General features: G+C 53.4%; 1 protein-coding gene across 7 annotated transcripts in view; it reads left to right on the top strand.

Moving 5' to 3' along the window:
* Positions 1-25157, top strand: part of Sipa1l3 (signal induced proliferation associated 1 like 3) — a 189618-nt gene that overhangs the window by 72012 nt on the left and 92449 nt on the right. For 6 of the 7 annotated variants that reach the window (XM_055594747.1, XM_055594750.1, XM_055594752.1 and 3 more), the window contains one exon: positions 9177-9225. The exons of the other annotated variant lie outside the window; for it this stretch is intronic. The gene's annotated coding sequence lies outside the window, so the exon portion shown is untranslated. The remainder of the gene's footprint in view (positions 1-9176; positions 9226-25157) is intronic. 7 annotated transcript variants of the gene reach the window in all.

Genomic DNA, 25157 nt, shown 5'->3' with positions numbered 1-25157 from the left:
GAGCCCCTGCCTAGAATCTCCCAGTGAGGGGCTGGGGTGTGGCTCAGTGTAGTAGGCTTGACTGGCATGTGTGAGGCCCTGAGTTCCATCTCTAGCACCACACACACACACAAATTACAGTGTGTTTGTGTTCATTATATATGTCTGTATATAAGAGAGAGAGACTATAATTAAATTCATTTTTTTTTTCAGGGCTCTGCTTAAAGGATTGCGACATTGCTTTAGAAAGACCTTTCCTAACACCATTGAAATGCCTCTCCCTGTCACTTTGTGTCCAGGCTTTATTTTTCTTCACTGCTTGGTAATCATTGCCTGATGTTATGTGTTGACTTTTTCATCCTCCCACCCCAAGAATACAAGTTTTCAGGAAGGTGATCTTGTATGTTTCGTTCCATATCCACAGTTTTCGATCAGTATCTGGCCTATAGCAGTTGCTTAATACGACTGTGGTGGCTGGATGGGAACGGGCCTGCCTAGAACACAAGGTGAACCCAGGCCCCCCCCCCCCCCCCCACACCGGCCTGTCCCTTCACACACAGACAGTAATGTGCCGGAAAATGGAAAGGCCCACTGTTTTACCTGCTTGGGATGAGGAAGAAGTCTCTGTAGACTGCCTTTTGTGTTGTTAAAAGACCTTCCTTTGCCCACAACCCCTTTTCAAAGTCAGCCTGTGAGAAGACACAGGCTGCCATCTCGTGCCAGCCTTTAGCTTTTGTTCAAGGCAGTTGTGCACAGAGAACCACAGGTGAGGTCTCACGATTTCTGTGCCCAAAATGTTAGTAGTTTGCTTATTTTCTACCCAGTGCGAGTTGTATGTCCTATGTAGGCCTGGTTCCATGCTTGTAAAGAATTTTTTGAAATCCCATATGTGTATGTGCGAGTGGTTTGGGTGTGTGCACAGGAAGTATCAGAGCCCTGGACCTGACCCCTAGTGTGGGATCCCTAGCGCTGGCAATCAGGCTGGAGTCCTGAGATGAGCTGTTGGTAGAGCCGAGAGCATTTGCTTGGCGGTATTCTGAGTGTCTCGAGGGGCCTGCGGAGTCCCCGATACCATGGTGAGCAGAATCTCCCTGACACGATCAAAGAAGGGCTCGACTGCAGCAAATACCCTGTGAGGAATAGAACCAGGTGACGTGGGGCCACCTCGGGGACACAGGGGAAGTCCACCCACCCTGAGGAGGGCTCAGCACCGGCTGGCCAGGATTTAGTCCTGGGCCAAGACTGGAGGAGCCAGGGCTGTAGGAAGTGTGGGAGCAGACATCTTGTTTGTATGCAGTGATTCGCCCCCAGGCCGTGTTCCTTTCCCTCTGGGTCTCTGGCCTTGCTCCTCAGAGAGCAGATCCCATGAGTGATCATTGCCGTAGGCCTCCCTCGCCCTCTCAGAAGGGCTCCAGGCTTCCGAGGAGCTCTGTGTCACCCAGTTACTGAGGATGGCTCAGCCGGGGAGAGTTGGGAATTGACTGTGAAGAGAGGGTGTCTTTGTCTCCTTCTGCCATCAGAGCCACAGACCCTGAAGAGCTGGCCCCAGCCCGGGCCGGGAGGCCTGTCAAACACGCCTCTCTGGGAGCTCGCTGCATGCCTCCCTGCTGGCTGGAGACCAGAAGGGACTGCAGATCTAAAGATGATGAAATGTGATGTGTCTCAGCCCATTCCAGGTTCAAAAGGAAAAGAAGAGGGGAAAGGGGGAAATCGTGGAGATGCACAGCCCTGAAGGAGAAATATATAGGGCATGAATGAGCTGCGTGAGTCTTCCTAGCTGCCGGGGGAATGTGTGAATCACTGTGACCTTCTTAGAGCACAGTCGGGGGAAGGCTTCCTACTTATTTCTTTGAATGAGCAGAGTATGCATGTGGAAAAGCGTTCAGAGAGGTGCGCAGTGAACAGACGGGCTCGGTACCCTGTCCTGCCACCCCGAGCCCTACACGGTGGACCCTGTTTCAGCTGTCCTTTCAAAGAAAGGACACGCGGTGAAGGGAAGCTCGCAGCTCGCCTTGGAAATGAGTTCACTGGGCAGCAGCGTGTGGCCCAGCACGGCCAGTCCTCAGGCGGCGCCCGCAGGGAGAAACAGCTCTGGCACAAAGGGTTGTTCAGTGCCAGACAGAGCCCAGAACTAAACCACTTGCTCACTCCTCAAGAGCTGTGAATTTAATGGGGCTCACTGGTGCCGCTGGCTGCTGAGGAATTGATGAGCACAGGTGACATGGACTGTCTTCCATGTCCCACAGCCTGCTTAGCTCAGGCTGTCTCCCTGGCTGTCCTGGAACTCACTCCGTAGACCAGGCTGGCCTCGAACTCGCACAGATCCACCTGCCTCTGCCTCCCAAGCGCTGTCATTAAATGCATGCTCTGTCATGCCTGGCTCCCTGCCATGTCTTTAACATGCTGTACGTGGCCATGTCCCCACGAGACTGCCTCACTGGCCTGCCCCGGGGCACCCTCGGCGTTCTGGCGTCCAGCTCTGGCGCCCAGCCTTTCCTCAGCGCAGCTCTTCCCACCCTCACTGACATTACACCCTCTGCCCCCCATGGCCACGTGTTCCCCTCAGAAGACACATCTTGATGAGTGGAGGGAGACTGAGGACCTCTTGGGTCACACCCTGCCACCCTCCCTGTCACATGTGTCCCGTTTATCCTTCGTGCTAGTTAGCTGAGTGTCCCCACGCCAACCTAGAAAGGCGAAGATGAACGTGGGTGCTTTTCATCCCTACAGCAGCCCCTCCCTCATGAGGAGAGGAGGGGAGGGAGCCAGTCCTGAGCTGCAGCTGATCCAGTGACTGAGGAAGGCACAATCTGCTGGTCATCTGTGCCAGGCTTCTTTCACTCAGCGTCATGTCTAAAAGACTCACCTCTACTGCGCGCAAAGTCAGGCTTTTGTTCCTTTCCGTAGCTGAATAGTCATGGTATGGTAATTTTGCTTCACCCACTGCTCAGTTAGAAGGTGTCCTTTTCGTGCAGTTGCCTTTTGGTTTTTGTGTGTTGTTTTGTTTGGCCCTGGGGTTTTTTTGTGTGTTGTTTTGTTTGGCTCTGGGTTTTTTTTGTGTGTGTGTTGTTTTGTTTGGCTCTGGGGTTTTTGTGTGTGTTGTTTTGTTTGGCTCTGGGTTTTTTTTGTGTGTTGTTTTGTTTGGCTCTGGGGTTTTTTGTTTTCGTTGTAGTTCTAGGTGTAAACTCATACTGGTTTCCTGCGTGGCACTTCTCAACACCCGTGCTTATGGAGGCATGTGTTTGCCTGTGTGTATTCTGCTCGTTATCTGGGAGATGAGCTTTGTAAGGGCCTGTCTGTGCGTGTACCTTTGCTCGACGTGTCTGGCACTTTCCCTTGATATGTCCATTTGGAGGAGAGTGCTCAAGAGTTGTCTAGCGAGTGACTCAGCATATCTCCTGTTGCTCCTTGATCGTCTCAGCTTTTAAAGCAAGGTAGTGGTTACCCGGTCTGAGCAGAATTCTGGGGGGTGTCGTGTGTATCTCTCTGCCTGGAGAGGTGGGAAGAGTGTAGGGCCTGAAGCGTGAGGATGCCTTAGAGGATAGCCGTGCTCTGCACCACGTTTTCGTGACTGCACATCCCCTGTGGCGGGCCGCAGCGTTGCCTGAGAAATGGCTGTCAAAGCCAGGTGTGGTGGTGTAGTCCCAGCATTTGGGAGGCAGAGGCAGGGAGGTGACCACAAGTTGGAGGCCAGCCAGTGAGAACCCGCTTCAACCAAAATAAAAGCAAAAGGCTGTCAGCAGCGAAGATTAAAAATATAGCTGTGTGAGCTTGACGGAGGCTGATTTCTCTACCGAGTGAAATGCCCATAGCACTTTCCTGTGCTGACCTTGGCCAGCATGGCTTCCTGATGGTTACCAGGGAAGCAGGATCGTTAGTCAAGGATCCTTCTGCTCCACTGTCCCTGGAACTAAGCTGTCAGTCATCCTTAGGTAGCTTCTAGCCCCACTGCTGCTGATAGTGAGGCCGATGGGAAGTGGGCACAAAAGCACCATCCAGCTTTATGTTTCTGGGGAGGAAATTTCCTCAGAGTTTCACTACAGCTTCCCACTAACACTTACGGCTGCCTCTAGCTGCAGGAGACTCTGCAAGAGATGCTGCAAATGTAGTCTTGGAAGGAGGGAAAGCATGGCTGCCAGGTGGGCAGTTGGCCACTGCAGCAGGTCAGTTGCCTGTTTCCTTCCCATGGAACTTGAGCCACAGCAGCCACTCCTGCTCATTATTAGCCTGGCCCTTCGTACTGTTCCCCTTAGCGCCCCCCCCCAAAAGCGGCCAGAATCAGGCCCACGAAGTTCTCCATGTATCTAGTTGGTCTGGGGGATGAGACTTTGAGATTAGCGAAAGTCCCACAGCGTTTTGAATAAAGTATAACATTTATTAAGCACTTTCTGGTGACAGATCATGCCGTAAACAGTTGTCATTTTTTAAAAAAGTATCCCTCCCAGGGCCCTCATTATTCCCACATACCAGATGAAGGACCTGAAAGGTTAAATAGCTGTGGACAATTTCAATGATAAATTCTTCCCTTGTACTGTATTATGAATAAGAGGATTAGCAGCCAAAACCTGACCTATTTGGGTGGCTTGACCACTGTCCTAACTTTTACCTGATTAGCTGGGGCTGGGGAATGCTTTGTGGAAAGTCACCCGGTGGTGGAAGCCACCCTGACAGGCTGTTTTCATTGCCGTGCGGGAAGGGGCTTAACTGTTGGCATATCCAGCAAATGGCCGGTGACAGCAGGAGAAAGGACCCGCGAGCTCGGCAGGATTTCCCAGCCAGCAGGGCATGTGCAGATGTGTGTGCAGGCTGGGCTTAGCCTGGGCTTAGCCTCAGCGTGACCTCTTAGCTGGTGCTCATGGAGGCCGAAAAAGAAGCTAGACTCAGTTTAGGTCTTCTGAGAATTGATTCAGGCCAAACACTGTCTTGCTGCGTGAATGTGACCAATCCTGCTTGGTGGAAAGCTTTGGTTTCTACACAGTCTTGTCTTGCTAAGACACTTTCCAGGCTATGTTTGTGTTCTCTGGCTGGTGTTCCCATTGCTGTGATAAAACACTGACCAGAGGCATAGGAGAAGAGGAGGGAGGGAGGTGGAATTGGGGAGGTGGCGATGGGGGAGGGGGCTACAGCTGGGATACAAAGTGAATAAGCTGTAATTAATAAAATAAAAATTAAAAAACAAAACATTGTGACCAAACACAGTTTGGGGAGGAAAGGCTTAATTTTGTCTTACACTTTGTAATTCATCATCCAAAGAAGTCAGGTCAGAAACTCAGGCTGGGCAGGAACCTGGAGACAGGAACCCATGCAGAGGCCATGGAGGGGCATGGCTTACTCGCTTGCTCAGCTTGATTTGTTACACCATCCAGGACCCCCACATCAGTCATTAATCAAAGAAATACCCCATAAATCTGCTCACAGGCCAGTCTGGGGGGCCATTTTCCCAGTTGGGGTTCCCTCTTCCTAGCCTGGCCTGTGTCGGGTTGACATAAAAACAAGCCATCTGATCAGTTAAGAGTGTGACTGCAGCTGGGTGTGGTGGTGGCACCCAGGAGGACAGCCAAGGCCTCATAGAGAAACCCTATCTTAATGAATGAGTGAGTGAATGAATGAATGAATGAATGAATTAATAAAAGGGCCCACACCTGTAGTCCCTGCACTCGGGAGGCTGTAAGGTGGTTGGAAACCAGCCCAGGCTGCAAAGTGAGACCCTGTTGCAAGAGAGGGGAAAAAAAGGAAAGAAAGAAAGAAAGAAATTTGCCGACTTTCTTTTCAAAAGCGTTTGTTCCAGCTCTGTTCCCACCCACAGTGACTGAGAGTCCCCGAGCTCCGGCACCAGCACAGTTGGTGGTATCAGACTCTGACATTTTGGCCAATCTGCCGTGTGAATCGGTCACACCGTGTTGTTTTCCCTAAGCAGCTTCCCGGCAGAGGTCTGCCTAGGAACCCCGAAGCCGGCCCCAGCCGCAGGCAGCGTATGGCCAGGGCCTCTAGCACACCTTCAGAGGCAGGCCAGTCAGAGGTGTGGACGGTGAGGAGGTAAGGTCGTGGAAGCCCGCGACCCGGTTGTGGTCATCGATCCCTCAGTGGAAGCACACACTCAGTCACTAGTGTGGGTTATTAATAGAATGTAGGTCATAAGAGAAAACGTGATTAATTGCAGCATGAGCTCAGCGGTTGCTGAGGGCCTCCGTTTTCCCCAGGCAGAATTCTTCCTTCCTCTATCAGCTCTTTGTCGGAATGTGGGCAGAGGCGGTTGAATGAGCAGATCTCTTCCTGAGTTGCTATTTCAAAGATGAGGTGGGGCTGGATGTGCCGGGAATCACCTCTAAATGGGGCTCCATTGAACACCTTTGGTGGTTGGTGAGTTTCTGCTCCCCAGAGGAGGCTCTCAGACAGGCCGGGAGAGACAGTGCAGCTCACGGTGGAAGGCCGTGGGGGTGTGCTTCTCCTTCACTCGCCTGGGATGCCCAGGGAGACGCAGCTGGCTGCGTGGCTCTCATGCTAAGAGAGCCCACTCCAGTCCTTCCAGCACTCAGGAGACTGAGGCAGGACCTTCTCAGAGTTGAGGCCTGCCTGGGCTTCAGAGTCAGACCCAGTCTCCAAACAAACAACAGAAACAGAGGTAAAAAGGATTGTTCCCATCAGCTTTGCCCTGCTGGGACAACGTACCTGAGGCAGTAAACTTGGAAAGAGAAAGGTTTATTTTGGCTGAGTTCTAGAGGGTTCCCTCCGTGGTTTCCTGGCCCTTTTGTTTGCGGCAAGTATGTTGATTCACCATGGGGCAGCCAGGAGCATGCCTGCCCAGCCATGACAGCAGTGCCTGCTTAGGGGCCTTTCAGTGAGGGCCAAATCCAAGGTCATCAGCCTGCAGATAGCTCCCAAAAGATTGGTTTTTGGCATGGTGAATATGGAGTTGTGGAACCTTGGGCAGACACTGCCCTGAAAGCCCATTTTGTGACACAGGAAGCAAATGGTGCTGCTGTGAGCTGTACAGCGGGGGTCTGTTGTGTCATGGTCTTTCCTCTGCAGTCTCGCTGGGGCTGTAGTACGCCCTTCAGTGTCCCCCGACAAGTCACTACACCTCCGGAACCTCAGTGTCCTTGTCCATCAAGCGGACGGGTCCTGAGGACACTGCCTCAGAGGTCTGTGGCATCCCCACAGTGTGGCTCCTCCCACAAGGTAAAGCGGCAGTGTCAGGAAAGGGTCACGTTCCCTTAAACACAAATGACCACGCACTCCTGTTCTTTCACGTCCCTTCCTGTCCTGTTATTTCTGTTGGGACAGAATTGCCCTGTCTTAAACCTCAAAAGGAAGCTAATGGCTCCAGACGCAAAAAGCCCAGAGCTGGCCTGGCAGAGTGACCACGCGAGTGTTTCTATCAAGGGTTTGCCAGGTTGGCAAATCAGCCCTGTCAGTCCATGTCTGCCACCCCTTCTGTGCTCAATACAACTTCCAGGACCAGCTCTGAGCGGCCTGCTTGGACCGTGGCTCTCTAAGCCCATGCCTGTGGCCACGGGGAGGATTTCAACCTTGGCATCCCTACTGGGCTGTGGTCACCCCATCTGTGTTTTTCTGGGACAGTGTTCTTGGTATATAAACCTGCTGTGCGTGCAATGCCCTGACTGATGGGCCACAGCCACGGGCATGCGGGGGTTGCTGAGGTACCTGCAAGGGCTCCCTCCCGCCCCAGGGCGCCTGAGGAGGCTTGGGGGCCTCAGCTCACTGCTGTCCCCTGGGCCGCGCTTTCCCTCCCCGTCTGTGAGGTGACCCCTGCAGAAAGGCCTCCCACTTGTTGCAGTCCATAGGTTCTTAGCCCCAAAGGACTTGTAATCCCAGCATTCAGAAGGCTCTGAGTTCAAGGACAGCCCAGTCTATACAGTGAGCTCCAGGACAGCCAGGACTACCTAGTGAGACTCTGTCTCAAAGAAACAAAATGTGTATTACTTTAGAGGAAAAAAAAAAAAAAAAAAAAAAAAAAGTATTATTTTAAAAAAAAAAAAAAAAAAAAAAAAAAAAAAAGGCAGTTTTCATTGCAATGTAAAAGGGCTGCATTCAGGGGCTTCCTGATCAGCGAAGAAATTTGCTTTAATATAAATAAATAATTAAATAAATAAATAAATAAATAAATAAATAAATGAATGAATAAATAAATAAATAAAATAAAGAGGTGTCGTGAGTTTGGCTTCTTCCCACCCACCCTGCGCAACATCTCGGAAGTCAAAGTTGTTAGGCCAGCTGGTAGGGGGGCGCGCTTCCGGTCCTTCTGAAGTATGTGTTTTCCTGTAGTTGCTGGGTCTGTATGTAGTGACTGTTTCTAATATTACCTTTAAGTGGCCTCTGCCCTTCTGGGTTGGTCGGGAGCTGTGAGTGCAGGACCCAGGGCCTGCAGTGAGGCTGCCTGGGTTCTGTCTCTTCTTCCCTCTTGGATCCTTGGGGGCGGGGTTGTGTTGGTCTTCTGTGTTGGTGTTTTCTCAGAGGGCAGAAGATGGTCCCTGCTAGGTGTAAGTGACTCACAAGCCAGAGTCAGTAAAGCATCTCTCTCTCGCCTTCCTCTGCCCGTCCTGGGGCTGGTGGTGGTTGCTCAGCTCACCTGGCTTCCAGGCCAGGAACAGGAAGAGACTGACATGAGCCACACACCCAACACACACACACGTTATATACTCAGAACTTTTCATCTTTCATCCAAATAAATACAGCCCTATCAAATATTCATGGACCTAAACTGATGCCAGAAAAGTGCTGTTTGTCTCTCATCTCTCCGCACGTAGCTCTCTGAAAGAAATGTTTGTGTATGTCCCACACTCCTCTAGCCATCCTTTGTCCTCGATGCCACGCTACCCACCCCTCTGGCCTGCTGGCTGCTCCCAGTGTGCCCCCGTGGACAGTGTGTACCGGCTGCCCTTTGGCTTCTCTCCAGGGTAGGCCTGGTTTGTGATCTTACCTGTTTGATCTCTCCTTGCGGAGGCTTCCTCTGCTGTGCGCCTGCCCCCGGCCTCTCATCTTCGTGTGTGTCAGACACCAGCCAGCCCTGCTCTTGGGTTGTGAGGCTTGTTCGCCGGGCAGCGGCTCTCCTGCTCCCAGCGTGCTCTCGGTGCCAGAGTCTGGTGGCTGTGTGTCAAGTGTGACAGGTGGCTGTTCCAGCGGGAGGGCCTGCACCACTTGGCCAGAGGCGTGACCTTTTCTCTTCCCTTCCACAGATGCTGTCGGAAGACCTTCTAGGTTCGTGAGTATCCAGGGCGTGGCAAGGTAAGCAATATGCTATTTCTTTCCATTTTATAGGTGGTACACGTCTTTATTATTTTCAAATATGCACACAAGGTATCAGAAGAGCTGGCAGCGCCCGTCAGCCCCCACACCCCCTTGGAGGTGAGCGCTGTCACACGCTGTCACTCACTGCCGAGCGCGCTGCCCCCCCCCATCCCCACATATGCGTACACATATGCATATTCGTATTTCAGTCTGTTGTCTAAGATCAAACCCAAGCTTCAAACACATGCTTCTGGAGCATTCCTCCGCAACACTGAGTCTCAGGGAGCCTTGTTCATGAGCAGTTACACCCAGGGGAGTTTGGTTTTACACTGTTTTAATTCAACTTAAATTTTATGTAGAGTATACATCACTCTTGTTTGGTTTTGTTTAAGTTCACACAAAGGACTTCCTAGTGAGCCTGCTGTATAGGGAGACAGAACACCTACTGTATGCTCCTGCTCTCTGTAGGTTCAGAATTCAGCAGCGGCAGCCACGTAGGTGCTCGAACATGATTAAAATATGCATGTATGGTAAATACTTATCTGGATGTGTAGGTTTAAGTAGGTTAAATTTGGGAGTGTTTGGGTGTGATTTTTTTTCCCCTAACAGGCTCTGTGCTCTTCCGTGTTCTGTGATGGGTCGGCTTCAGGGCATATGCTCTTTTGGTTCCTAATGAAGCGTTGCTGAATGCCGATGCCAGCCTCTACATTGAGGTGCCAGGCAAGGGCTGGGAGACCCCAGCAGGGTAGGCAGAGGATGGAAGATCCTAGCCCTGCAGCTGTAAATCTGCAGTAAAGCCAGGGCAGCTGGCTGGTCCTTCCCTGGGCTTTCCCTGGTGTCTTTTCCCGGGCTTGGTAAAGTTTTGCCAGCTCCTTGGAGCGTGTCTGTGGGACAGTCTCTGTGTGCAGGCATCACAGCTCTGTTGGCGTTCACCTCGTTTGTTTTGTTTTTGTTATCGCTTGACAAGGTCTCACTATGTAGCCATGGGTGCTCCAGAACTCACCCTGTAGACCAGGCTGGCCTTGAACTCGCAGAAATCCACCTATCTCTGCCTCCCAAGTGCTGGAATCAAAGGTGTACTTCCTTACACCTGACTTTGTTTGGGTTTTTAACTTTTGAAATTTTTATCTGGGGTGGTTGTGTGTGTGTGTGTGTGTGTGTGTGTGTGTGTGTGTGTGTGTTTGCATGTTTGCGTGTTCAGGTGTCTTCGGAGGCCAGAGGTGTTCGGTTCCCCTGGAGTTGGAGTTGCAGTGGTTCTGAACTGTCCTATGTAAATGCTGTGAGCCAAACCTCTCTCCTCTGTACCAGCAACAATCGCGCCTGAGCCCTTCCTCTTGGTTTTTGAGGCAGGTTCTTGGGCTGGTACCTAGTTCCTGCCAATTAGACTAGGTTGGCTGGCCAGTGATCCTCAGGAGCCTGCTGCTCGGCCTCAGCACTGAGATCACAAGTATGCATGCCACACCTGCCTCTGTCACAAGGGCCAGGTCCTCATGCTCGGACAGCAGACACTTTCCTGAGTGAGCTTTCTCCCCAGCCCGTCATGGCATCTTGCTCTTCTCTGGTCTGTGCCAGGTTCCAGCACTTTCTCTTGTCTACTGTGACTTAGGAAGCATGCTGCCCCGCTCTGTGATTTCAGAGTGCCTGGATTTGGGATTATTTAATGTTTTCCCTTGACTTTATTTTTTTAATCACTTATTTAGTTTTACTCTATGTGCATTGGTGTGAGGGTATCAGATCCCTTGGAACTGGAGTTACAGACAGTTGTGAGCCACCATGTGGTGCTAGGAATTGAACCCGGGACCTTTGGAAGAGCAGCCAGTGCTCTTAACCACGGAGCCATCTCTCCAGCCCCTTCCCTTGACTTTATTGAGACAATATTGTCTCTTGGAAGAATATCACAGAAGTAAAGTTCCCTCATCACGGCATCATCCCAGGGCTCCACGGTGTCTGCACGTATTAGCGCCGGCGTTGGTCATGTGACTCCCTTGGCTAAGGTGGTGTCCGTCTGCCAGGGTACTTCTCCTGTCAACCCCACCACCATTTTCCAAATAGAACTCGAAGACGTTTTGAGACTCTGACAAAGCCCCACTTTTCCTCAAACTCGCGTGCGCTGTCGTCAGCATCTGCTAGTCGCTGCCCCTCCCCCGTGACAGTTTCCACTGAGGTATCTCTGTAATATCCCCATTTGTTAGCCACAGTTCTTGGCTAATTGGTGCAAAGGGCAGGAGGAGAGGTCCTTGTCAAGCTGACAGCCCTTGATAGGAAAAAACGTTTCTCAGTGTGGTGGGCTGGTGTCAGGCCTGATGCCTCCTCGTTGCTGGGGCTTTGTCCTCATGGTCACAGGGCTGCTGCTGCAGCTCCAGACAGCACCGGACTAGGGAGCAACTCCAGTGACACATTTGAGCACTCCCAGAATCCCGTGGGTGGCACCACTTTCGTCTCATTGGGCATAACAGTGCCACATCACCACCCCTCCTGCAAGGCAAGCAGGAACTTTCATTTCAGTTGCCAGCTTTCTGGAAGAAGTGGCCAAGAGGGCAGCAGCGGAGTGCAGAGAGCCAGGTGCTGATGCAGCCGGCACTGCCTGGCCCCGCAGGGGAGAAGAGCGCAAATAATCGCTATTAATGGGCGCTGACTCCGCGCCAGGCCCTGCTGTAAGCGCTCTCCACGCATGAGCTCACTCTGCCCTTGTTACCCACCCTGTGCGGTCACCGCTGTCATGTCCCCGTAGTAACGATGTGAACATTTCACCCTGTCAGGCTGCAGTGCATCCGGCCTCTGTGGGCAGTCTCCCAGCCAGGGACACACCTGGGAATAAGTCCCTCCCGCTAGTCTTGTCCAGTTCTGGGGTGCGACACCCATCCTGTGTGCTCCTTGCAGCCCCAAGGAGCCCCAAGGGGAGAGGGGGCGGGGCTTGCAGATTGCCAAGGGGTACCCTTTCCCCAACGGTACCCCTGCTTTTCGTTATCCTGTCTAGAGCCCCCCCACTCAGCCACCGGCCTGGCGTCCTGCTGGTTGCCTCTGCCCACGTTGTCTGGGTACCTCTGTGCATCCCTGTAGTGCAGCATGTTGCAGAATGGCAGGCGCTGTAATCAGCAAAGCCACAGGGCCCTGGGCACCCAGGGCCTACACCTAGCCTTCACTTGGCACTTCAGAGTAGCATTCTCCACGTCAGTGAAATTAAAATGGGTTGACAGGGAGCCCAAGCACACAGGCACAGAGTTCCAGGCTCAGCTGCGCCACTGGCTGGCCTGGAATGGGGTTCAAAGGTTAAATGTGCTCATAAACTTAAGTACCTGGGACAGTGCCTGGCACCGGGTCACTTAACGTATGCTGATGAGCTGGCGTTAATTCTGACACTGCCGTTGCTGATAGGGATGGCAGAGGTGGGCTGTGGCAGCCCCTAAGGCAGCACCAGTGCGCCTGCTGCCCTTGTGGTCCTTCCCCACCAAGTTCCGAACTCATAGGGTGCCTGCCTATGACAGAGCCGAGTTCTGGGAAGCGGGAATTTGCAGCTTGGGCCAAGCTTGAGGCTCGGGCCAGGAGTTTTACAGGAGAAACAGGAATTTGTCTGGCGTGTGGCAGGACACAGCTGTTGGTCTCCCAACCCTGTCTCTCATGAAGTTCCTAGGCTTTTTAGCACTGGCCTTGGGATTGTGGCCGCCCTTGACCGCTATAGCCAGAACGCATGGATGCCTTGTACAGCCCATCAGCCGAGTCCCAAATTAAAGCTGACAGTGTGATTTATTCTCCCGGACAGAGCGGGAGGGCAGTGTCCCAGTGGGTGACTCTTTGGAAGGTTGTCGGCCCGAATTAGCCCACAGCCTTCATGCACCCGTGCTGTCAAGGCCCTCCAGCTGATAGTTCTGGCTTCCAAGTAGCCTCCTCTGTCCCCAGGCAGGTTGACTGATCCCTGAAGAGGTGAGTCTCCTGAGGCAGTCTACAGCCTTATCTACAGACATCAGCCCCGGGTGGGACCTTTCGTCATCCCAACAGGAAGCGGAAATGGCACTTGTGAGGGAGGTGGTGTTCTGCCTGCCCCTTCCCCGGGCCTTTCCCTGCTGTAGCCCCTGCAGCCAGAGACCGTTGCTTTTCCCAGCCACCAGAGCTCATCACCCGAGACTTCGGTCATTCACGGGACTGCCAGCCAGTGAGAGTCTAAGGTGGCACAAATTACCCTGCACTCCTAAAATGAGCACTAGAAATGTCAGTCCTTACCTGGGACACGTGGCATGTGTAGGGTCAGGTGGAGGAGCATTGACAGGAGGGGGCGGGGTGAGCAGGGCTCTGAGCAGCACAGGCACTTCCATTTCAGGTTGGAAAGGTGGAGGGAGAAGGCTACAGTGGCTACTGAGTAGGTCTGAGTGGTGTTTTTATTGAGCACCTGCTGCATACCGTGCCTTCTTAGGACAGTATGACGTGATCACGTTCTGTGGCTGCTGTACTCAGTGCAGAAGGTGCAGAGCTCAGGTGTACTGAGGATATTGAGTTGGGGCACATGGTGTGTGATACTGTTCCTGGGAGACGCGCCCCCGATGGGGAACCAAGGGAACCAAATCTCCCTGGCGGGGAGACTGCCAAGGGGTACCATCGAAGTCCAGCCAAATGCACCAGTGAGTTCTGTTGGGGTCACCTGCAGGAGTACAGATGGGGGACTGCTTTCAGGAGCAGAAATGATGCAGTCACCCAGCGTGGACGGTGCCCACAGAAGCTGGACCCTGGAGCTCGCTGCACAACTTGCATGCAGCTCGCCGATCTGAAAGTGTCTCACTGATGCGCAGCTTCCAGGCAATTCGGTTGGTTTCTGTTTCTCTCAGGCAGCGTGTCTTGTGTCTTACGTTTGTACTGTTTATATAACCTTGTGGAACTGACTGAATCTGAATAGTTTCAGGGACTTCCTGAAGCTCTTGAGTTATTCACTTCCTGATCCTAAGGATCTTCTAGGATCTTCTTTAGAACATCCTGGGTCCGTCACTTGGTGTGGTGGTGGCTAATGCCTTTAATCTCAACACTCAGAAGGCAGAGGCAGGTCCATCTCTATGAGTTCGAGGCCACCGTGATCTGCATAGTTCTGGACCAGCCTAGATGGCATAGCTCTGAGCCAACCAGGACTACATAGTGAGACTCTACCTCATATAAAATAAAAGCAAACAAAAAGAATATCCTGTGTTTAATGAGCTCCCCTCCAAGGTGGAATGCTTTATCTCAGAGAAAATTGCTCCACAGCACTGCAACAGTGAGAAGCCTTGCAGAGTAATACAGAAAGGGATATGACTATCAAGGCACACAGCCCTGGAGTGGGATGGCTGTAAGAGATGGCAAGGTGTGACTTTGGGAAGGACAGGAGAGGCCTAGCCAGAAAGAAAGCCAGGGTCCTCAGAAAATCATAGTGCTGAAAACCGGGGCCCAAGGTCATCACGGAGAAGGAACAGCTGCCCCGAAAGAATGTGAAGAGAGGCAGAGAAGGCTGGGAAATGAGGGTGGCGGAGAGGGAGGAGGCCGTGTGAGGTGCTAGAAGGATCTGGACCTGGCATCTAGGCTGTGATGGGAGGGGCCAGTGGCATAGAGCTCTCCGCTACCCCACAGATGTACCAGGCGAAAGTGTGGCCCTGCCCGTTTACTGTTCCCTCTAATGCTTAGGCCATGTTGACACAGAGTGACCATGTGCCCCAAACATGTTTAATGACTGTCTGTCAGGTTGGGGGAGTTTAGCATTCTTGGGAAGTGACCTTGGAATGAGCTATTCACTCCAGAATGTGGCATACGAGTTCTGTGCACCTGCCCTCATGTCGCCAGCAGATGTTAGGAAGCATAGTCATTGGAAAGGTTGCCTGGCTGTCTGGGTACTCCCCAGATTAGACTCCGGGGTGCCTGGTGCTGTGGCCAGGCGTGGTGTGCCGTCCCCATTGGTAGACTGGGATCACAGTAGCCTCCTGGAGCTATGGATGGCGCCTGAGATGGTGCTTTAAGCACATGCGTGTTTAACGAAGGACCTGCTGTTGGAGTAGCACTGCCTTACCAAGACTCTGATCCCCTAACCCCGCCGTCCGGGCAAGCAGCCATGCCAGTGGCCACGAGGCTTACCTGGGGTCATCAGCCAGAAAGACAGAGTGCAGGATGTCTAGAGAAAGGCAGAAGGAGGGGATCCCCTTCTCGAATGGGCACACGGCAGCCTCAGGCGGCTTCTCTGAAGCAGCACCATTAGTCCTCAGCTTGAAGGTAGACACGAGCCCATGCAGCCCCGGCCTGTTGTTTGTGGTGCAGAGAACGGCTCCCTTGCTGACCTGGCAGGAGGGATACTGTGATCACAAAGCGGCAGGGTGGGTTGCTTGCATGCCAGGTGTTCGAGGCACTCCTGCAGTTTCCACAGACGTGGGCAGCTGAGCTGCGTAGCTGAAGACCTTGCATTTGAACTCTTCTCTGGATGAACCAAAGCAAAGCAAAGGGCCTGAGGTAGGAAGGGTTGGTGTGTCCCAGAGTCCACATCACTCCGGCATAGTGAGGGAGGGCGACAGCGGGGCCCCGGGGGTGTGCTAAGACCTCTGGACTGTCTGTCCATTCCCTTGGGAGTGGTGGGAGGATTTTTGTTTAGAGGAATGGTTTAACTGGTTTCCTCTGTTTTCTTTGGGATGTGGTCTCACGATGTAGCCCTTGCTGGCCCTGAACTCAGGATATTCTTGCCTCAGCCTCCAGTCTGGGACTGTTGTCTCGTGGAAAGGTCACAAGGAAAGAAGTGGCAGTTGGGTTTTGAATTCCTCAGTGCACATTCAAGAAAAGGCTGGCGCCCTTTCTCCTCCAGGAGAGCCAGGCTCGTGGTCAGAGGCCCCCGCCCCGGCCCCTGCCACCTGGCTGCCCTACCTGCAGGAATCAAAGTCCTTTTCTGCACAGGAGAGGGTGTCCCAGTTCTCGCTTCAGTCCTGGGGAAGAAGCAGCTTGTTGGACCTCGTAGGCCATGGGAGGCCGACAAAGCAGGTCACTGCAGCCCTGGCCTTCCTCAGAAAAGTCTCAGGCTGCCATGACTCATGAGTCCGTCCTCTCAGAGCCAAGGCTCCCTCCCACCCTCCATATGGGTGCCCTCATTTTCTCCCAGGCCCCAGGCTGCCCGCTCCCCGCTCCTGCCCCATTTCGTAGGACGTCAACTGACTGCCTCTCTCTTGGTTCTCTCGTCTGGGCCAGGCGCAAGGAGAGGTAGGGAGAGTCAGACAGGCATAGAGAGGCTCCCGCATTGCCTTCATCCCCCAAATGTGGTTTCTTTGTGGGCCCAGAGATGTGGTGGGCGCAGGTGCCGCACCATTCAGCAAGGCCTCTTCAGCCTGTGAATGGTGTCAGAGGCCCAGGGCCTGGAAAGTCCCAGGTTGCCCAGGAGCCACACGGCTGCCTGCTGCCGGGTAAGTGAGCCTTGCTGTCCCTTCCTACTGTGGCACAGTGTCCTCAGCAGGGTGGAATTCCCTTCAGAGCAGGGGGCTGTGCTGCATACAGCTGGGAAGCCCTCACAGCTGTATGGCTTCTTAGCGGCAGTGCTGCCTCCGAGACCGAGGTGCTGGCAATGACCCGTAATCAGGTGGTCTCCGTCAGGCCTGTCTCTGCTAGTGGTGTGCCATGGGCAGCCACCTGATCCTCCAGCACCTGTGAAGGCCGTTTTCTATACATGCTGGTACTTGGCATTGGACTTAGGCAAGTGATCTGCCAGAGCCACCCCCCACCCCTCACTGGGGGATTCTAGGCAGGGGCTCCACCACTGAGCCACACCCCAGCCCCTCACTGGGGGAGTCTAGGCAGGGGCTCCACCACTGAGCCACACCCCAGCCTCTCACTGGGGGAGTCTAGGCAGGGGCTCCACCACTGAGCCACACCCCAGCCCCTCACTGGGGGATTCTAGGCAGGGGCTCCACCACTGAGCCACACTGCAGCCCTTCACTGGGGGATTCTAGACAGGGGCTCCACCACTGAGCACACCCCAGCCCCTCACTGGGGGATTCTAGGCAGGGGCTCTACCACTGAGCCACACCCCAGCCCCTCACTGGGGGATTCTAGGCAGTTCTCCACCACTGAGCCACACCCCAGCCCCTCACTGGGGGATTCTGGGCAGGGGCTCTATCACTGAGCCACACCCCAGCCCCGCACTGGGGAACTCTAGGCAGGGCTCTACTGCTGAGGTACACCACAACCTTCTTTTTACTTGTGTTGAGACAGCCTACATACTACTAGACCAAGTTTATCGTCTGGTTTTACAGATGAACTGAGATGCAGTTAAGTCAGGTTTTAAGACATTCACATGGAGTCAGGATTGGGACCCAGCCTCCCTGGCCCCTGTAACCAGGACCTGCATAATTATCATTTCTGTGTTACGTCGTCTGTTTATTTTCTTCTAGCTCAGTGGGTTTGGGTAGTGCCTGTCTCTGCCAGTCAGCCAGCACACTCGCATCCTTTGGTGTTTTGAGGTGGGGGTTTTCATCAGGTAGCACGGGCTAGCCCCCCAGTCTTCCTGGATGCCACTGCAGCTCCGTTGCAGTCTTGTCCATTGCTACATGCCTAGCTCTAGAGCAGTTCTTGATCCACAGCAGCCCGTGGGGGCTGTCCCTGAGGAAATTAAGGATACTCACCAGTGAGGAGTGTGGAGAGCTGGGTTCCTCACACCATGCTCTGGGAACGCAAAGTAAGGCGTCCATCCAGGAAACAAACAGTTCTTCAAAACTAAACACACAGCTGTGTGTGTGTGTGTGTGTGTGACCCCGCCAGCCACTCATGGGCATTTATCCCAGAGAAATAAGACCTGTGCTCACACACAAATCTGCCTACCGGTGTTCATAAAAACCTTACTCCTTCCCAAATCTGCAAACAGTCCAAGTGTCCAGGTCCACAGGTCCGTGGAGTGGTTGCCCTGCTGCAGAGTCCTCAGCAGAGAGAGCTGTGGAGACTCGGGGAGACTATTGGGAGGTGCCGCTGAGTGAGGAAAGCCGTCCGCCTGCCATGTGAGTCCCCGGGTGCAGCCGGTCTAAGTGGAAGACCTGCAGAAAGGGCCGTAGACGCAGCTGGCTATGGCTTGGATGAGTGTTGGCGGGAGGGATTTTTGTAGTGACAAACCCCTTCAGAACAGAGGTGGGATGAGACCCAGGGGCTCCCTCAAGCTGAGCCATCTACCCTCCCTGCTCCTGTCATGATGGAGCATGTGATCAGCTTGTAGCGAACAGAACATGCCCATGTGAGCACATGCACGCATACATGCACGCTTTGGAAGAAAACCCGAATGATGGGCGGCAAGATAGCTCAGCATGTAATATCCTGGCCACCCAACTTCAGTCTCTGGAGCCCACATACAGATGGAAGGAGAGAGCCAGCCACACAGTCATCCTCTGCCCTCCACACACTTGGCACCTGGGCCCTCCTGCCACTCACACTTGCCACGGCCCCTCTGCACCCTCCTGCCACACATGCTTGCCTGCCCTTCTGCTACACACTGCTGGGTATGGTGTAATCCTAGAAGGATTAGCAGGGCAGTGCCCCGTCTGTGGAAGGCCATGGACGGGGGTTAAAGTTGGCTGAGACAGAAGAATAACCACAAATTCAAAGGTAGCTCAGGCTATGGTAGGGAGTTGTGGGACAATATGGCTTCACAGTATAAGACCCAATCTTAGAAAACAGGAAAAAAAAAAGCCTGAATAAAATCAATAGATTTGATGTAGTCATGATACTATCCTCCTGTCTCCCTCGGCCTCCGAAGTGCAGGGCTGGGTTACGGATGTGAGCCAGCATCCTAGTATATTAGCTCCTTTTCTATGGCTGTGACAAAACGCCATGACCAAGGCAACTTACACAGGGAAGGTTTCGTTTGCTCTTACCCAGTGTTAGCATTTACGCACAAGGCTCAGGTTTAGTGACTTTTTACTGGCATTGAGTTGGTCCCCAGTTAGTGGCACTGTTTGTGTAGGCCTTGCTGGAGGAAGGGCATCAGGAGGGTGGGCTTTGAGATTTTCCTTTTGCCATGTCTGGTGCTAGCTCACACTTCCCTGCTGTGATGGTCACGGACTCTTACCCTCTGAAACCGTAAGACCAAACGAAACGCCTCCTTCCATAGGTTGCCTTGGTCATGGTGTTTCGTCACAGCGATAGAAAAGTAGCTAAAAGCTACATATGGGGGCTCACACCTGTAACCCCTGCACTTCAGAGGCCGAGACAGGAGGATCAGAGCTTCAAGGTCATCCTCAGGTACCTAGGGAATTCCAGGCCAGCATGTAAGGCCCTGTCTGGAAAAGAAAAGGAGAGAGAGGGAGAGGGACTGGAGGGAGAGAGAGCACCAACCCACACAGATCATCAAATGTATACTTAAGGTATGTTTTATATGTAACTGTGTTTCGGTCATTAAATACATAACTACACACTGTCAAATAATAGTAACGAGACAGCCATGGTGCTGGCACTCTGCTAAGCGCTTTCCAAATTAGTGCTTTACAGAGGGCCAAATCCAGGACCCAGAGCAGACTGTGTTCAGAGAGAGCATCCCTTTGTTTTTCGTTTGGCTTACTTGCCCTTTCACCTGATGGGATGATGGGAAGCCGGGAGCCTTGGGAGGTCCACGCGCCCGCTGAGGTCCTCGGGCTCTGTGCCATCTCAGAGTTCACAGCAGTGGCCCAGATCCTAAAGTCCGACCTTTGATGCAGGAACAGAGCAGCTGCAGGAGAGCCGGGCAGCTTTGGGGCCTGCCTCTCATCCTCAGCCCCAGCAGCTGGCCATGAGCCCCCTGCTGCTACCAGGAGCAGCAGGACCCAGGAGCCTGCTGTAGCGCAGATGCTGTGAAGCAGTCCCACTGCTGGTGTTCCCCTGAGCCTTGCGTGCACAGACATCCCCGAGGACTGCTCTGTGTCCTCGCGTGGGGACACCCACTTGAGGCCTGCAAGCCTTCACACAGGGCTGGACAGGCCTCCCTGCGCCTACTGCTGCCGCCTGCCTCCCTCTTGGGGAGCTTTTCCTTTAACAATCAAAAAGTCACTGGCTGGCCAGGTGTAGTGACACATGTCTAATCCTAGCACCCAGGAGACCGAGGCAGCCGGCTCACACGTCCAAGCCCTAGGCTATATAACAAGAGCCTGTCTTAAAACAGAGCGAAGACAACTGGCGAGCATGTGAATCTCCACCAAGATTCTTGAAACACATTGGCACCATCTGGCCAAACAGGAAAGCCGTTTCATTTGTCCCACAAGTCCAGAGGTGGGTGACATCAGGCTGGATATAATCAGCCATCCAACATGTGTGTCGCGGACGTCAGCTCTCAACTGTGGCTTCCTTTTTGTGTCTCTAGGTCCCAGCATGCCTTCCAGTGATATCTACTGCCACATGCTTTCTTCTCTATAAGCGTCAATCGAGACCACGTTGAAAGACCCTTCCCCTGTGAGGCAAAAATCCTTTCAGACTACAATTGGTCCAGCTTAGGTCATGTGTCCCTGCCAGTCGGCCAGTCAGATCAGAGAGGAACAACCCACCCTGTTGCCTTTGACCAATTGGGAGTTCCTGGTCCAGGAGGAGGACTGGGACAGGCATCTCGGGGCCCCACAGGGTAGAGAAAGGCCTCTCTGCTCGGTTCTGACCAGGGCTCCCAGGTCAGATGGCATCAGGCCCAGCAGATTTGGTGGCTTTGAGAACAAAGCAGTCTGGTTTTCCTTTGAAGAAGTTCTGTGTCCTCGTCCCCCTGCATGCCTCCTTCGCCCTCACAGCCCCACAGGAAGAGAAGCAGAGAACAGTGCCACAGGCGGCTTGTCTGCTGCTAGAGAGGCAACTACCTCCTCCTCTCACTGTGTAGACGTTTCTCCTTTTTTCTCTATCTCTCCATCCACTAGTGCGTCTTTTCAGAGTGGCTCTGTGGTGTGGCTATGGCTATGGACCTGTTCTTGCAGAACATACCTTGAAGCTTCAATGAAGGATTAAAGCACACCTTTAATCCCAACCCTTGGGTGACAGAGGCAGGTGGATCTCTTGTGAGTCCCAGGCCAGCCTGGGCTATGCAGAGAGAGCCTGTCTTGAAAAACAAACAAACAAACAAACAAAGAAGCATCCGCTTCCGGAAACAGCTCCAATGGGTGCTTTCTGTTTCTTGTGGCTTTCACCCAACAGCCAGTGTTTGAGAGCTTGCGTGCGGCATTGCCGTGCACCAGCGGTAACGGTCCAGCAGTCGCCCATGTTCCCTGCCACATCTCAGGCCGCCGCTCCCCTCGTGTGAGACATGAAGGTGTCCACAGATCCACACCACAGCAAAAAGTACTTCAGAGTGTGCCCACCTGCCAGTGCGGCTCAGCTCAGGATCGGGGCCTGCCTTGGGCTGGGGGTGGGGGGTGGGGAGTGAGTTCATTCTGCTCCAGTCACGCTCCTCGCTGATCACAGGTCTGGCTTCTCCTTTTCGTCATCACTTGCCCTTGTGGTGCTGGGGATCGAAGCCAGTGTCCACCACATACCAGGCAAGGACACTCCTAAGTCATAGCCACCCCTCAGTGCTGGACCGCCCAGCCACTCCTCCAGCCCTCGCCTGCTCCTCCCAGCTGCTTCCTCTCTTCGGCAGCCAGCTGGTTGGCTTTAATATGGAGTCTGGAGGTGTGGGTGTTTCTTTGTTTACCTGTGGCACAGGCATCAGACCCGGCCTTTTACGCTGCTGCTAAGTAAGTGCTCTGTCACAAGCCACAGCTCAGCCCACGTTTCACATTCTGTCTTTTTGGTTTTCCAGACAGGGTTTCTCTGTGTAGCCTGGGCTGTCCTGGACTCACTCTGTAAACCAAGCTGGCCTCAAACTCACAGAGCTCCCCCTGCCTCTGCCTCCTGAGTGCTGGGATTACAGGCACGCACCGCTGCGTCTGGCACATCTTGCATGTCTAAGATTTCTTTTTTGTTGTTGTTTTTATTTATGTATATGTGTACGTGTCTTTATGTGCAAACGTGTAGAGGCCAGAAGAGGTCAGAATCCTAGGAACTGGAGTTACAGGTAGAGTTGTGAGCTGCAGGCGCTGGTCACCAGGCCGCAAGCGCTCTTAACCCGGAGCCGTCTCTCCAGCCCACGTCATAATGGTCTTGATGGTCAGTCTGGTCAGTAGCAGTGCCTTTGCAAGGAGACACAGTCGGGACTCCATGAGTATGCGATGGGACTGGCACTCTGATGGGGCGATGTATGTAAATCGGGCAAGGCCACGCCAGCTACACATGTGCCGGGACAGTGTTTGCAGTCACCCCTCCTACAGTCTCCGTTACTGGTCTGGGTTGATGTGGTTTTGCTTTGCTTTTTGAGACAGTCTTACCATGTAGCCTAAACCGCTGTTGAACTCACTTTATGTAGCTCAGGCTAGCCTCTGAACTTGACATCCTTCTGCCTCAGCCTCTCGGGCACTAGGATCACAGCTGCATGTCACTATGCCAGAGTCAGAGGTCACCATTTGACAGGCAGTGAGCAGCTACCAGAGGCTGCGGTGCAGGCAGCTGGCATGTCCCCAGCATCACAGCGGGACCTGGCTCAGGGAAGCTTCCCCACTCACCCTGGAGAGCAGTTCAGGGAACTGTCATCCGCTCAATAGCAGACCAGACCTTGCTGTGCCAGGTGTGTCCCCCGAGACCGCAGCCCGCCGTCTCCCAGCCCCCCAGCAGCTCACCTCATCACAGTAACTAGTGCAGGCAGATCTGCTGTCCACCACCTCCTGCCCCCTCGGCTTCCTCTCCCCACCAGCCGGCCCGATGGCCGTAAACTGGGGTCCAATCCCGTTTCAGTGCTTGTGTTGTTGAGGTTTGCTTTGGTTGTGGTACTTTGTGGTGCTTTGGTTGTGTTGGGAACTGAACTCGGAGCCCCACGCAGTGATTGCGGAAAGTTCAGTCTCGGTGGATATTTAACAAGAAGCCAAGAAAGAAGACAGTTCTGGAATCAGTGAATAGGTGCCCATGTCTGTGCTTCCCAAGTCACGCTGACCTTTCTTTGTGGTGGCAAGAGGGCTGTTTTGGCTCCTGGTGCCACATCCTCCTACATCCAGCTAGCGGGAAGGACTGGGGACGGTGGGGCCAGCTAGGATGTCCACCTCTCCTACCCCTCTTATCAGAAGTTCCCTCCCTCCATAGGGTTGGCAGGTGAACAGAAGGGAAGGAACTGGAATGCTTTGGGGAACCGGTGAGTGCTTGCTTTCCATCAGGAAGTGAACTTTGCCTTCCACGCAGAGCTGGCTCCAGGGCGTCCACAAGCCACAGTGCCACCTTTAGTTATGGTGCAAGACCGGGAAAGCTTAGCCATTAAGAGCATTCTTGATGAGCAGGATTTGAACTCAGCTCTGCCCCCCAACAGCAGCATAGCCTTTTGCAGGTTACTTTCACTCTTGTGCCTCAGTTTCTCTTGTGTGTAATGGGAATAGCAATAATTTCTTCCTAGAAGGTACTGATCAAATGAGCCAACACACGGTGCTTAGAGCAGGGCCCGGTGGGAAGCAGGCCTCGTGCACAAGATGGCTGGGATTGTCCCTCCTTCCACTCCTCAAGTGACCGTGGGGAGGAGGGTCGCACATGTAGGCCTTGCTGGGTGTCTGCCGGAAGCACCGATGACAGACCGGCCAGGTGGAGGTGTGTGGCTCAGGAACCAAACAGGCAGCTGTCCCTGGACAGGAGGTGTTCCTAGTGATGTCTAGACAGAGAAGAGTAGTGAAGATAGCGTCCTAGCCTCTGGTGGCACGTCCCTGTCATCCGCACTCCAGAATGGCGGGGGTGAGAACAGTTTGCAGCTAGCCTGGGTTACAAGTAGTGGAACCCTGTCTTTAAAGCAAGCAGATGGAGCTGGGCATGGTGGTGCACAGCTTTGATCCCAGCGCTCAGAGGAGGAGGAGCAGGTAAAGCTGTGAGTTCCAGGCCAGCCTGTGCTATATAGTGAGCTTCAGCCCAGCCAGGGCTATATAATGGGGCCCCAACTCAGGAAGAAAACAAACAAACTGGGAATGGGTGGTTGGGGTTGGTTGGGGAGAAAGACAGAAGGGCCAAAACAGAAGCCTTCAAGCCCCAGAAGGGGGAAAAGGAAATGTTGGGTAGAGCTGATCCTGTTCACTAAGAGAGCAGCCTTTGGCGGAGGTGCTGTCCCCCGCCCCACCAGACTTCCATTTGCCTTCGTGGTAACTGGAATCAACCCTCAGGAGCTGCTCTTTGGCTACGCGTGCAGCCGACCCAGCCTGCTGCACACCTGTCTCGAGGAAAGAGGGAGAGCGAGTTTGAGTGTATCCATGGCGTCCTAGGGGACAGCAGTAGCAGGTCCCATGCTCGTTGCATAGACCCAGGTTCTGGTTCAAGAAGGGAAATAAAGAATGACATCCCTCACTCCCTGCCACCTCGCTGGCTGGGGGAGTGGCACTCTCTGCCCTGTGGAGGGAAGGAGGACTGAATGGCTGCCCCTCTCTGAAGCCTGGCTGAGGCTGGCTTTGATATAGAAAATTTCTTTGCTTTTTTTTTTTGGCGGGGGGGGGGGTAGTATTTTTGGAGACAAGAATGACCTTGAACTACTGCTCTTCCTGCCTCCACCTCCTGAGTGCTGAGACTCCTACACCCAGTTTATGTACAGGAGAATCTCTGTGAGTTCAAGGCCACACTGGTATGCACAGGGAGTTCCAGGACAGCCAGGACTACTTAGAGAAACTGTGTCTTTTTAAAGAAAAAGAGAAGGGGGTGGGGGGAGCAAAGAAAGAAAAGAAAAACTAAAGGAGAGGGAACGAGAGAAAAGAAGGGAGAGGAAATGAACGGGGAAGGAAAGGTTCGTTTGAAGTAATGTGGGAAATAGACAGAGGTGTGAGCAGTGCCGCTGCCTTCAGAGTGGCTGTTCCCATCCCATCCTTGTCTGACCACGTGTTTATGCTCTCCATCATCAGCGGATGTGAGGCCGTGCTCCCCCGTGCTCCGAGAGCATAATTAGGGCCAGTGCTATTTTTTTTTTTTTTTTG

This window comes from Psammomys obesus, unplaced genomic scaffold, assembly GCF_907164565.1.
Source record: "Psammomys obesus unplaced genomic scaffold, mPsaObe1.curated_primary_1811, whole genome shotgun sequence".
In the NCBI taxonomy this organism is placed as follows: domain Eukaryota; kingdom Metazoa; phylum Chordata; class Mammalia; order Rodentia; family Muridae; genus Psammomys; species Psammomys obesus.
Note: the sequence above shows the minus strand (reverse complement) of the source record. Positions and strands in the feature narration are given on the sequence as shown.